Source organism: Arachis hypogaea, chromosome 4 (assembly GCF_003086295.3).
Source record: "Arachis hypogaea cultivar Tifrunner chromosome 4, arahy.Tifrunner.gnm2.J5K5, whole genome shotgun sequence".
In the NCBI taxonomy this organism is placed as follows: Eukaryota; Viridiplantae; Streptophyta; class Magnoliopsida; order Fabales; family Fabaceae; genus Arachis; species Arachis hypogaea.
Window position 1 is genome coordinate 26,988,791 of NC_092039.1, and position 14,677 is coordinate 27,003,467.

Here is a 14,677-nt window from a genome sequence, read left to right on the forward strand (position 1 = left end):
CTCAAGTAGCTCTTGTGAATGTAAAAGTTCAGGATCAAATGCCTCCTCCACCTCATTTTTCATTAAAATTTTCTTGACACAGAGGCTTCCTCATCTTGCCTTTCCACTTTCTTCGTTGCACTCAACAATTGAGCTACGTGCACTTCCATGTTTGTGAAGAAGTTCTCTTTTCTTTTCCAGAATTTCTTTTCCTCCTCCCAACATCTTTTGAGCATGGACTCAATCCTTGAGAGTCCTTGGCTTGTGGAAGTTTGTGTTGGTTGTGAGTCATGGGATGGATTTTGTGTTGAGGCATAGTTAATTGATGAAGAATTTTCAAATGAGAAACTGGGAAGTGAGGGTGGATAATTTTTCATGTGATTTGACTGCTCAGAATTTGCAGTTTCTTGGTGATACTCCCATCCACCATGAGGATAATGATATGAATCATTTTGTGGTGGTGGTTGGTATCCCTCATAATTCTCTTGCTCATCTTGGGGTTCTGAAGCAAATCTCCATGGATTGGAGTGCTCAGAATTTGTGTCTTCCTTGTGATATTCCCAACCATAATTAGAATACTGACTTGAATCATATTGTGATGGCGGGCAATATCCCATGAAGTTTGTTTGACTAAAAGATGAGGTGAACTCCATTTGAATTTTGCAAAACACAACACCATTGAAAATTGAAAGTCATGTCACAGAGACAGAATTTCTTAGTGAGGCAAAAACACAAACACCTTGGCTTCAACTTAGAACAGAGAACAAAAACAAAGAAAATGCTTGATCTAGACTTCTCACCCACTTAATCATTGTTGATCTAATCAATCCCCGGCAACGGCGCCAAAAACTTGATGGTGTTTTTGCGGAAAAACGAATTTCCAACACACAAATCCAACCGGCAAGTGTACCGGGTCGCATCAAGTAATAATAACTCACATGAGTGAGGTCGATCCCATAGGGATTGATGGATCAAGCAACTTTAGTGGGTGATTAGTTTAGTCAAGCTAACATTAAAGGGATATTAGATGAAATGTAGCCAACAGAATTATAAATGACAGGAAACTTAAAGTTGCAGAAAGTAAAATTGCATAAAACTTAAATAACAAGAAAGTAAAATAGCTGAAACTTAAATTGCAAGAAAAGTAAATTGCATGAAATGTAAAGGGGATTGGGTGCAGAAAATTTAAAGGAAAGCAATAAGCAGCACTTAGAATAATTGCAGAATAATTAAATTGCATGAAAAGTAAAAGGACTTGGGTGCTGGGAATTAAAATTCCACAAGAGAATGTAAGGAGCAATCAAGCAGAAGAGTAACTTGCAACAAATCTTAAACAGAAAGCAGAATTGCTTGAAGAAGCAAACAGAAATTAAATTCAGTTTAATTGCCAAATGAGATTGAAGATCTCAGGAAATCAAAGAGACTAGAAAACAAGTCTAGATCTCAATTCCTTCCTTGATCCAACCAAGAACAATTGCAAAAGGAAAGAAGATGAAAGCAGTAAAGAGAGTTTTGGTTCAAATCCTTAATTCACTTGAATTATGCAGAAAAATAACAAGAGAAGTGGCAGATGGAGAATGAAAACAGAATTTCTTCCAATCTCCACCCAAGATTCAAAACAGAAAATGAAAACTAATCGTGGAGCTTTCCTTCCTTCTTAATCAAGCTCCTATTGATGCCTTTATATAGGCTTTACAAAATGAAAAATGAAAATAAAATTAAAACAAATTACAAAAATAAAAATCCTAATTTAATTGATCCATGTGCCTTTGAGTGATGATGTGGGCTTTGCTTGCTTTGGATTTGAGGAGAAATGGGTTTGGTTGGCCTTGATTCAATTTGGAGAGGAATTGAATTTAAATGAAATTTTGGTTGAATTTTTGGCCCATGTGCTCCCAGGAGGCTGCCCTGCCCTTGTGGAGGGCAGGGCAGAAAATGGTGTGTGCGGCCGTTGGTGCCTTGGTGCGTGCGTGTTGGTGCTACAGGATGCTGCCCTGCCCTTGTGGAGGGCAGGGCAGAAATTTTTGGTGCGCCAGAATGATGCCCGTGCGTGCTGCTGTTGCTGCCGAGACTTCCCTTGGTGTGCCAATCTGGTGCGCTGGCCGTGCACCACAAGATGCTGCCCTGCCCTTGCGGAGGGCAGGGCAATGTTTCCAAAGTTGAAGTTCCAAGTTCGAAACTTGGTGGATGCACACGCTACTTCTTTTCCTTGGTTTCCTTGGCACCAAAGTAAAGCCTAGTTTCTTGCTTCCTCATGGTTCCGTGTTCGATTCTTGTGGCAAGCAATTGGGGGAGCAATTTTCCTTGATTTTCCATGAAGAGCACGACATTGCCCTGCTCTCCAAGAGGGTAGGCAGAAAATTGAATGCTACTTTGTTTTGGAGTGAGGCTCCAGCTTCGAGCCTTGGTGGAAGCACTTTGGTTTATTTTCGCTTATTTTTGGCCCTTAAAGATGCCTTTCGTTTCTGCCCCAATTTTACGCCAAATATGGATTGCTATATATCGTTGGAAAGCTCTGAATGTCAGCTTTCCAACGCAACTGGAAGCACATCAATTGGACGTCAGTAGCTCAAGTTATAGCCCTTTGAAGGAGGCATGGTCATGCTATGAGCGCCCAGATTTTACCTTAGCGAAAATTTGCTTCCAACCTCACTTTGTTTCATCATGATATTGCCCTGCCCTTGGCAAGAGCAGGGCAGTGTGCGCTGATTGCTTATTCACCTTTGATTTGGTCATGGGCCACGCTTTTAAAAGCGTGGCCTAAGGCTCCAAAGTGTGCTCCAACTTCAAAGTGTGTCCCAAAGCTTTTTTTCTCCTTTTTTTGTGCTTCTTTGCTTCTTTTTCTTCTTATTTCCTACAAGATTTATAAAATTAAAATATCAAGAAAATATATCATTTAAGTGCAAAAGCATTCAATATTTAAGCACAAATCATCAATTTCTTGTATGAAAAAGCATAGAAAAATAGGTATATGATGACTTGTCATCACAACACCAAACTTAAACCTTGCTTGTCCCCAAGCAAGAAAAGAATCATGCAATAAAGATTGACAATCCAAGGTAAGAAGAATAGCAACTCAATGTTCATGGTAAGCTAGTTTTCTTTGCATGCTTCAATCACAAAAGAAATCTAAATGATTGATGCTTCTATCTAGCTCATTTTATGAAATCTTTTCCTTGTAATTTTTCCTTGAAACAAGCTTTTGATTTATTTTTTTTATTAGCTTCTCCTTTTGGGTGCTTTGCCCCATGAGTTAATAACAAAGCTACGACTTCTAAATGCTTTGTTTTCAAGTATTACCACTTGATACATAAGCACCACAAGCATTTAATTAGAGGACTTCACTAAGCTCATTTGTTTCTTTTCGTAACTCTCTAATCATTGATGCTCAGAGCCTTGAGCTTTGAGAGAGTGCTTTTGCACTTGAGCCTAGCCTTGACTTCTAAGTGTTTTGTTTTCAAGCATTTGGCTTGATACATAAACACCACAAGCACTTAGCAAATAAATTGCCATTGGTACTCAGAGCCTTCAGCTTTCTCATTCTTTCCCTTTTTCTTTTCTTGCTTTAATTGTATTTGCTTTTTCAAGGTTTTCATGATTTCAAAAGATTTCACAAAATGTACTAGATGAAAAACTTCAATTAAATAAAGTCCAATGCAATTGAGCAACAATCAATCATACTAGCTTTCCAATACTTGTATGCACATGCTAAATTCTTCTTTAATGCCTTGTTTGTTTATGATCATGATGCTTTACTACTTTTGAACTCACAGAATTCAAGTTGGTAGTTATAATGCCACAGCAACATATTACAAATCAAGATTCAAGCTATGCTTTATTCATACACACATGTAAACAGAGAGGATGAAGACAATCATGCAATTTAAGTGCTGGAAACAAATAAGAAGAAAAGGAACTCTACAACCTTGTAGTTCATCTTCATTATTGTTGTCCTTTTTACTCTATTCTTCCTCTTTCCCTTGCCAAACTCAGTATGTTTGTTCATCCTCAAGCAATAATTAGAACAATGGCTATGGGGCTAAGATAGATCATGAATGTCTTACATAATGAAATGTTAGCATTACATGTGTTGCAAGCAAGAAAAAATGAAAAATAACAATCAAGGCACAAGAGACAGCGACATTTTGATTGCAAGCATAAGAAGGTGTGCATAATACTTTGCATAAAGAATAAGTGGCACACCAAACATAGTGTGACACTTTCACTTGGAATTGATGCAAGTATCTAATAGATATTGGAACCAAATTTTGTTGCATAGCAACACCAAACTTAGAATGCAACCATATGTCAATTTATTGAATTTAAACAAAGTAAAGAAAGAAAACAAAGCAGAGAAGAGAAATTATACCTACGGTTAGGTTACCTCCCAACAAGTGCTCTTTTAGTGTCATTAGCTTGACATGTTGTTCTTCACTTTCTTCCTCTTCTTCCAGTTTGTTAAGAGGAATGACTTCAAGGAAGGAGAAGTTTCAGCTATTATCCCCTATCTTGGTCTCCTTTCAGCAAGCTTTCTTTTGAAATTGGCTTGATTGAGCTTGCTTGCTTGATCAGGGGGAGGATTGTTTGCAGTTGACCTTTTCTTGAATGTTGTCCTTGATATCTTGGTCACAATCCTCTTCTTGGTGTTTTTGTCAATTGCCTTCACTTCCTTGAGTCCAAGTCTTGGTGGTTGTGTAATTGTTGGAGTTTTGTCTTCATCAAGAGTTCCTTGCAGTGATGGTTCAATGACCCCTTCCTTCATGTGATTTTCTGCTTCACTTGAGTTTGACTTCTCTTGAGTGTCTTCCTCCCTTTCTTCTTCATGATTTTCCATTAATGCCTCTGGGAGGGAATCTTTATGTTTCATTGTCACCTCAAGTAGCTCTTGTGAATGTAAAAGTTCAGGATCAAATGCCTCCTCCACCTCATTTTTCATTAAAATTTTGCTTGACACAGAGGCTTCCTCATCTTGCCTTTCCACTTTCTTCGTTGCACTCAACAATTGAGCTACGTGCACTTCCATGTTTGTGAAGAAGTTCTCTTTTCTTTTCCAGAATTTCTTTTCCTCCTCCCAACATCTTTTGAGCATGGACTCAATCCTTGAGAGTCCTTGGCTTGTGGAAGTTTGTGTTGGTTGTGAGTCATGGGATGGATTTTGTGTTGAGGCATAGTTAATTGATGAAGAATTTTCAAATGAGAAACTGGGAAGTGAGGGTGGATAATTTTTCATGTGATTTGACTGCTCAGAATTTGCAGTTTCTTGGTGATACTCCCATCCACCATGAGGATAATGATATGAATCATTTTGTGGTGGTGGTTGGTATCCCTCATAATTCTCTTGCTCATCTTGGGGTTCTGAAGCAAATCTCCATGGATTGGAGTGCTCAGAATTTGTGTCTTCCTTGTGATATTCCCAACCATAATTAGAATACTGACTTGAATCATATTGTGATGGCGGGCAATATCCCATGAAGTTTGTTTGACTAAAAGATGAGGTGAACTCCATTTGAATTTTGCAAAACACAACACCATTGAAAATTGAAAGTCATGTCACAGAGACAGAATTTCTTAGTGAGGCAAAAACACAAACACCTTGGCTTCAACTTAGAACAGAGAACAAAAACAAAGAAAATGCTTGATCTAGACTTCTCACCCACTTAATCATTGTTGATCTAATCAATCCCCGGCAACGGCGCCAAAAACTTGATGGTGTTTTTGCGGAAAAACGAATTTCCAACACACAAATCCAACCGGCAAGTGTACCGGGTCGCATCAAGTAATAATAACTCACATGAGTGAGGTCGATCCCACAGGGATTGATGGATCAAGCAACTTTAGTGGGTGATTAGTTTAGTCAAGCTAACATTAAAGGGATATTAGATGAAATGTAGCCAACAGAATTTTAAATGACAGGAAACTTAAAGTTGCAGAAAGTAAAATTGCATAAAACTTAAATAACAAGAAAGTAAAATAGCTGAAACTTAAATTGCAAGAAAAGTAAATTGCATGAAATGTAAAGGGGATTGGGTGCAGAAAATTTAAAGGAAAGCAATAAGCAGCACTTAGAATAATTGCAGAATAATTAAATTGCATGAAAAGTAAAAGGACTTGGTGCTGGGAATTAAAATTCCACAAGAGAATGTAAGGAGCAATCAAGCAGAAGAGTAACTTGCAACAAATCTTAAACAGAAAGCAGAATTGCTTGAAGAAGCAAACAGAAATTAAATTCAGTTTAATTGCCAAATGAGATTGAAGATCTCAGGAAATCAAAGAGACTAGAAAACAAGTCTAGATCTCAATTCCTTCCTTGATCCAACCAAGAACAATTGCAAAAGGAAAGAAGATGAAAGCAGTAAAGAGAGTTTTGGTTCAAATCCTTAATTCACTTGAATTATGCAGAAAAATAACAAGAGAAGTGGCAGATGGAGAATGAAAACAGAATTTCTTCCAATCTCCACCCAAGATTCAAAACAGAAAATGAAAACTAATCGTGGAGCTTTCCTTCCTTCTTAATCAAGCTCCTATTGATGCCTTTATATAGGCTTTACAAAATGAAAAATGAAAATAAAATTAAAACAAATTACAAAAATAAAAATCCTAATTTAATTGATCCATGTGCCTTTGAGTGATGATGTGGGCTTTGCTTGCTTTGGATTTGAGGAGAAATGGGTTTGGTTGGCCTTGATTCAATTTGGAGAGGAATTGAATTTAAATGAAATTTTGGTTGAATTTTTGGCCCATGTGCTCCCAGGAGGCTGCCCTGCCCTTGTGGAGGGCAGGGCAGAAAATGGTGTGTGCGGCCGTTGGTGCCTTGGTGCGTGCGTGTTGGTGCTACAGGATGCTGCCCTGCCCTTGTGGAGGGCAGGGCAGAAATTTTTGGTGCGCCAGAATGATGCCCGTGCGTGCTGCTGTTGCTGCCGAGACTTCCCTTGGTGTGCCAATCTGGTGCGCTGGCCGTGCACCACAAGATGCTGCCCTGCCCTTGCGGAGGGCAGGGCAATGTTTCCAAAGTTGAAGTTCCAAGTTCGAAACTTGGTGGATGCACACGCTACTTCTTTTCCTTGGTTTCCTTGGCACCAAAGTAAAGCCTAGTTTCTTGCTTCCTCATGGTTCCGTGTTCGATTCTTGTGGCAAGCAATTGGGGGAGCAATTTTCCTTGATTTTCCATGAAGAGCACGACATTGCCCTGCTCTCCAAGAGGGTAGGCAGAAAATTGAATGCTACTTTGTTTTGGAGTGAGGCTCCAGCTTCGAGCCTTGGTGGAAGCACTTTGGTTTATTTTCGCTTATTTTTGGCCCTTAAAGATGCCTTTCGTTTCTGCCCCAATTTTACGCCAAATATGGATTGCTATATATCGTTGGAAAGCTCTGAATGTCAGCTTTCCAACGCAACTGGAAGCACATCAATTGGACGTCAGTAGCTCAAGTTATAGCCCTTTGAAGGAGGCATGGTCATGCTATGAGCGCCCAGATTTTACCTTAGCGAAAATTTGCTTCCAACCTCACTTTGTTTCATCATGATATTGCCCTGCCCTTGGCAAGAGCAGGGCAGTGTGCGCTGATTGCTTATTCACCTTTGATTTGGTCATGGGCCACGCTTTTAAAAGCGTGGCCTAAGGCTCCAAAGTGTGCTCCAACTTCAAAGTGTGTCCCAAAGCTTCTTTTCTCCTTTTTTTGTGCTTCTTTGCTTCTTTTTCTTCTTATTTCCTACAAGATTTATAAAATTAAAATATCAAGAAAATATATCATTTAAGTGCAAAAGCATTCAATATTTAAGCACAAATCATCAATTTCTTGTATGAAAAAGCATAGAAAAATAGGTATATGATGACTTGTCATCACAACACCAAACTTAAACCTTGCTTGTCCCCAAGCAAGAAAAGAATCATGCAATAAAGATTGACAATCCAAGGTAAGAAGAATAGCAACTCAATGTTCATGGTAAGCTAGTTTTCTTTGCATGCTTCAATCACAAAAGAAATCTAAATGATTGATGCTTCTATCTAGCTCATTTTATGAAATCTTTTCCTTGTAATTTTTCCTTGAAACAAGCTTTTGATTTATTTTTTTTATTAGCTTCTCCTTTTGGGTGCTTTGCCCCATGAGTTAATAACAAAGCTACGACTTCTAAATGCTTTGTTTTCAAGTATTACCACTTGATACATAAGCACCACAAGCATTTAATTAGAGGACTTCACTAAGCTCATTTGTTTCTTTTCGTAACTCTCTAATCATTGATGCTCAGAGCCTTGAGCTTTGAGAGAGTGCTTTTGCACTTGAGCCTAGCCTTGACTTCTAAGTGTTTTGTTTTCAAGCATTTGGCTTGATACATAAACACCACAAGCACTTAGCAAATAAATTGCCATTGGTACTCAGAGCCTTCAGCTTTCTCATTCTTTCCCTTTTTCTTTTCTTGCTTTAATTGTATTTGCTTTTTCAAGGTTTTCATGATTTCAAAAGATTTCACAAAATGTACTAGATGAAAAACTTCAATTAAATAAAGTCCAATGCAATTGAGCAACAATCAATCATACTAGCTTTCCAATACTTGTATGCACATGCTAAATTCTTCTTTAATGCCTTGTTTGTTTATGATCATGATGCTTTACTACTTTTGAACTCACAGAATTCAAGTTGGTAGTTATAATGCCACAGCAACATATTACAAATCAAGATTCAAGCTATGCTTTATTCATACACACATGTAAACAGAGAGGATGAAGACAATCATGCAATTTAAGTGCTGGAAACAAATAAGAAGAAAAGGAACTCTACAACCTTGTAGTTCATCTTCATTATTGTTGTCCTTTTTACTCTATTCTTCCTCTTTCCCTTGCCAAACTCAATATGCTTGTTCATCCTCAAGCAATAATTAGAACAATGGCTATGGGGCTAAGATAGATCATGAATGTCTTACATAATGAAATGTTAGCATTACATGTGTTGCAAGCAAGAAAAAATGAAAAATAACAATCAAGGCACAAGAGACAGCGACATTTTGATTGCAAGCATAAGAAGGTGTGCATAATACTTTGCATAAAGAATAAGTGGCACACCAAACATAGTGTGACACTTTCACTTGGAATTGATGCAAGTATCTAATAGATATTGGAACCAAATTTTGTTGCATAGCAACACCAAACTTAGAATGCAACCATATGTCAATTTATTGAATTTAAACAAAGTAAAGAAAGAAAACAAAGCAGAGAAGAGAAATTATACCTACGGTTAGGTTACCTCCCAACAAGTGCTCTTTTAGTGTCATTAGCTTGACATGTTGTTCTTCACTTTCTTCCTCTTCTTCCAGTTTGTTAAGAGGAATGACTTCAAGGAAGGAGAAGTTTCAGCTATTATCCCCTATCTTGGTCTCCTTTCAGCAAGCTTTCTTTTGAAATTGGCTTGATTGAGCTTGCTTGCTTGATCAGGGGGAGGATTGTTTGCAGTTGACCTTTTCTTGAATGTTGTCCTTGATATCTTGGTCACAATCCTCTTCTTGGTGTTTTTGTCAATTGCCTTCACTTCCTTGAGTCCAAGTCTTGGTGGTTGTGTAATTGTTGGAGTTTTGTCTTCATCAAGAGTTCCTTGCAGTGATGGTTCAATGACCCCTTCCTTCATGTGATTTTCTGCTTCACTTGAGTTTGACTTCTCTTGAGTGTCTTCCTCCCTTTCTTCTTCATGATTTTCCATTAATGCCTCTGGGAGGGAATCTTTATGTTTCATTGTCACCTCAAGTAGCTCTTGTGAATGTAAAAGTTCAGGATCAAATGCCTCCTCCACCTCATTTTTCATTAAAATTTTGCTTGACACAGAGGCTTCCTCATCTTGCCTTTCCACTTTCTTCGTTGCACTCAACAATTGAGCTACGTGCACTTCCATGTTTGTGAAGAAGTTCTCTTTTCTTTTCCAGAATTTCTTTTCCTCCTCCCAACATCTTTTGAGCATGGACTCAATCCTTGAGAGTCCTTGGCTTGTGGAAGTTTGTGTTGGTTGTGAGTCATGGGATGGATTTTGTGTTGAGGCATAGTTAATTGATGAAGAATTTTCAAATGAGAAACTGGGAAGTGAGGGTGGATAATTTTTCATGTGATTTGACTGCTCAGAATTTGCAGTTTCTTGGTGATACTCCCATCCACCATGAGGATAATGATATGAATCATTTTGTGGTGGTGGTTGGTATCCCTCATAATTCTCTTGCTCATCTTGGGGTTCTGAAGCAAATCTCCATGGATTGGAGTGCTCAGAATTTGTGTCTTCCTTGTGATATTCCCAACCATAATTAGAATACTGACTTGAATCATATTGTGATGGCGGGCAATATCCCATGAAGTTTGTTTGACTAAAAGATGAGGTGAACTCCATTTGAATTTTGCAAAACACAACACCATTGAAAATTGAAAGTCATGTCACAGAGACAGAATTTCTTAGTGAGGCAAAAACACAAACACCTTGGTTTCAACTTAGAACAGAGAACAAAAACAAAGAAAATGCTTGATCTAGACTTCTCACCCACTTAATCATTGTTGATCTAATCAATCCCCGGCAACGGCGCCAAAAACTTGATGGTGTTTTTGCGGAAAAACGAATTTCCAACACACAAATCCAACCGGCAAGTGTACCGGGTCGCATCAAGTAATAATAACTCACATGAGTGAGGTCGATCCCACAGGGATTGATGGATCAAGCAACTTTAGTGGGTGATTAGTTTAGTCAAGCTAACATTAAAGGGATATTAGATGAAATGTAGCCAACAGAATTATAAATGACAGGAAACTTAAAGTTGCAGAAAGTAAAATTGCATAAAACTTAAATAACAAGAAAGTAAAATAGTTGAAACTTAAATTGCAAGAAAAGTAAATTGCATGAAATGTAAAGGGGATTGGGTGCAGAAAATTTAAAGGAAAGCAATAAGCAGCACTTAGAATAATTGCAGAATAATTAAATTGCATGAAAAGTAAAAGGACTTGGGTGCTGGGAATTAAAATTCCACAAGAGAATGTAAGGAGCAATCAAGCAGAAGAGTAACTTGCAACAAATCTTAAACAGAAAGCAGAATTGCTTGAAGAAGCAAACAGAAATTAAATTCAGTTTAATTGCCAAATGAGATTGAAGATCTCAGGAAATCAAAGAGACTAGAAAACAAGTCTAGATCTCAATTCCTTCCTTGATCCAACCAAGAACAATTGCAAAAGGAAAGAAGATGAAAGCAGTAAAGAGAGTTTTGGTTCAAATCCTTAATTCACTTGAATTATGCAGAAGAATAACAAGAGAAGTGGCAGATGGAGAATGAAAACAGAATTTCTTCCAATCTCCACCCAAGATTCAAAACAGAAAATGAAAACTAATCGTGGAGCTTTCCTTCCTTCTTAATCAAGCTCCTATTGATGCCTTTATATAGGCTTTACAAAATGAAAAATGAAAATAAAATTAAAACAAATTACAAAAATAAAAATTCTAATTTAATTGATCCATGTGCCTTTGAGTGATGATGTGGGCTTTGCTTGCTTTGGATTTGAGGAGAAATGGGTTTGGTTGGCCTTGATTCAATTTGGAGAGGAATTGAATTTAAATGAAATTTTGGTTGAATTTTTGGCCCATGTGCTCCCAGGAGGCTGCCCTGCCCTTGTGGAGGGCAGGGCAGAAAATGGTGTGTGCGGCCGTTGGTGCCTTGGTGCGTGCGTGTTGGTGCTGCAGGATGCTGCCCTGCCCTTGTGGAGGGCAGGGCAGAAATTTTTGGTGCGCCAGAATGATGCCCGTGCGTGCTGCTGTTGCTGCCGAGACTTCCCTTGGTGTGCCAATCTGGTGCGCTGGCCGTGCACCACAAGATGCTGCCCTGCCCTTGCGGAGGGCAGGGCAATGTTTCCAAAGTTGAAGTTCCAAGTTCGAAACTTGGCGGATGCACACGCTACTTCTTTTCCTTGGTTTTCTTGGCACCAAAGTAAGGCCTAGTTTCTTGCTTCCTCATGGTGCCGTGTTCGATTCTTGTGGGAAGCAATTGGGGGAGCAATTTTTCTTGATTTTCCATGAAGAGCACGACATTGCCCTGCTCTCCAAGAGGGCAGGGCAGAAAATTGAACGCTACTTTGTTTTGGAGTGAGGCTCCAGCTTCGAGCCTTGGTGGAAGCACTTTGGTTTATTTTCGCTTATTTTTGGCCCTTAAAGATGCCTTTCGTTCCTGCCCCAATTGTACGCCAAATATGGATTGCTATATATCGTTGGAAAGCTCTGTATGTCAGCTTTTCAACGCAACTGGAAGCACATCAATTGGACGTCAGTAGCTCAAGTTATAGCCCTTTGAAGGAGGCATGGTCATGCTGTGAGCGCCCAGATTTTACCTTAGCGAAAATTTGCTTCCAACCTCACTTTGTTTCATCATGATATTGCCCTGCCCTTGGCAAGAGCAGGGCAGTGTGCACTGATTGCTTATTCACCTTTGATTTGGTCATGGGCCACGCTTTTAAAAGCGTGGCCTAAGGCTCCAAAGTGTGCTCCAACTTCAAAGTGTGTCCCAAAGCTTTTTTTTCTCCTTTTTTTCTGCTTCTTTGCTTCTTTTTCTTCTTATTTCCTACAAGATTTACAAAATTAAAATATCAAGAAAATATATCATTTAAGTGCAAAAGCATTCAATATTTAAGCACAAATCATCAATTTCTTGTATGAAAAAGCATAGAAAAATAGGTATATGATGACTTGTCATCACAACACCAAACTTAAACCTTGCTTGTCCCCAAGCAAGAAAAGAATCATGCAATAAAGATTGAAAATCCAAGGTAAGAAGAATAGCAACTCAATGTTCATGGTAAGCTAGTTTTCTATGCATGCTTCAATCACAAAAGAAATGTAAATGATTGATGCTTCTATCTAGCTCATTTTATGAAATCTTTTCCTTGTAATTTTTCCTTGAAACAAGCTTTTGATTTATTTTTTTTATTAGCTTCTCCTTTTGGGTGCTTTGCCCCATGAGTTAATAACAAAGCTACGACTTCTAAATGCTTTGTTTTCAAGTATTACCACTTGATACATAAACACCACAAGCATTTAATTAGAGGACTTCACTAAGCTCATTTGTTTCTTTTCGTAACTCTCTAATCATTGATGCTCAGAGCCTTGAGCTTTGAGAGAGTGCTTTTGCACTTGAGCCTAGCCTTGACTTCTAAGTGTTTTGTTTTCAAGCATTTGGCTTGATACATAAACACCACAAGCACTTAGCAAGTAAATTGCCATTGGTACTCAGAGCCTTCAGCTTTCTCATTCTTTCCCTTTTTCTTTTCTTGCTTTAATTGTATTTGCTTTTTCAAGGTTTTCATGATTTCAAAAGATTTCACAAAATGTACTAGATGAAAAACTTCAATTAAATAAAGTCCAATGCAATTGAGCAACAATCAATCATACTAGCTTTCCAATACTTGTATGCACATGCTAAATTCTTCTTTAATGCCTTGTTTGTTTATGATCATGATGCTTTACTACTTTTGTACTCACAGAATTCAAGTTGGTAGTTATAATGCCACAGCAACATATTACAAATCAAGATTCAAGCTATGCTTTATTCATACACACATGTAAACAGAGAAGATGAAGACAATCATGCAATTTAAGTACTGGAAACAAATAAGAAGAAAAGGAACTCTATAACCTTGTAGTTCATCTTCATTATTGTTGTCCTTTTTCCTCTATTCTTCCTCTTTCCCTTACGAAACTCAGTATGCTTGTTCATCCTCAAGCAATAATTAGAACAGTGGCTATGGGGCTAAGATAGATCATGAATGTCTTATATAATGAAATGTTAGCATTACATGTGTTGCAAGCAAGCAAAAATGAAAAATAACAATCAAGGCACAAGAGACAGCGACATTTTGATTGCAAGAATAAGAAGGTGTGCACAATACTTTGCATAAAGAATAAGTGGCACACCAAACTTAGTGTGACACTTTCACTTGGAATTGATGCAAGTATCTAATAGATATTGGAACCAAATTTTGTTGCATAGCAACACCAAACTTAGAATGCAACCATATGTCAATTTATTGAATTTAAACAAAGTAAAGAAAGAAAACAAAGCAGAGAAGAGAAATTATACCTACGGTTGGGTTACCTCCCAACAAGTGCTCTTTTAGTGTCATTAGCTTGACATGTTGTTCCTCACTTTCTTCCTCTTCTTCCAGTTTGTTAAGAGGAATGACTTCAAGGAAGGAGAAGTTTCAGCTATTATCCCCTGTCTTGGTCTCCTTTCAGCAAGCTTTCTTTTCAAATTGGCTTGATTGAGCTTGCTTGCTTGATCAGGGGGAGGATTGTTTGCAGTTGACCTTTTCTTGAATGTTGTCCTTGATATCTTGGTCACAATCCTCTTCTTGGTATTTTTGTCAATTGCCTTCACTTCCTTGAGTCCAAGTCTTGGTGGTTGTGTAATTGTTGGAGTTTTGTCTTCATCAAGAGTTCCTTGCAGTGATGGTTCAATGACCCCTTCCTTCATGTGATTTTCTGCTTCACTTGAGTTTGACTTCTCTTGAGTGTCTTACTCCCTTTCTTCTTCATGATTTTCCATTAATGCCTCTGGGAGGGAATCTTTATGTTTCATTGTCACCTCAAGTAGCTCTTGTGAATGTAAAAGTTCAGGATCAAATGCCTCTTCCACCTCATTTTTCATTAAAATTTTGCTTGACACAGAGGCTTCCTCATCTTGCCTTTCCACTTTCTTCGTT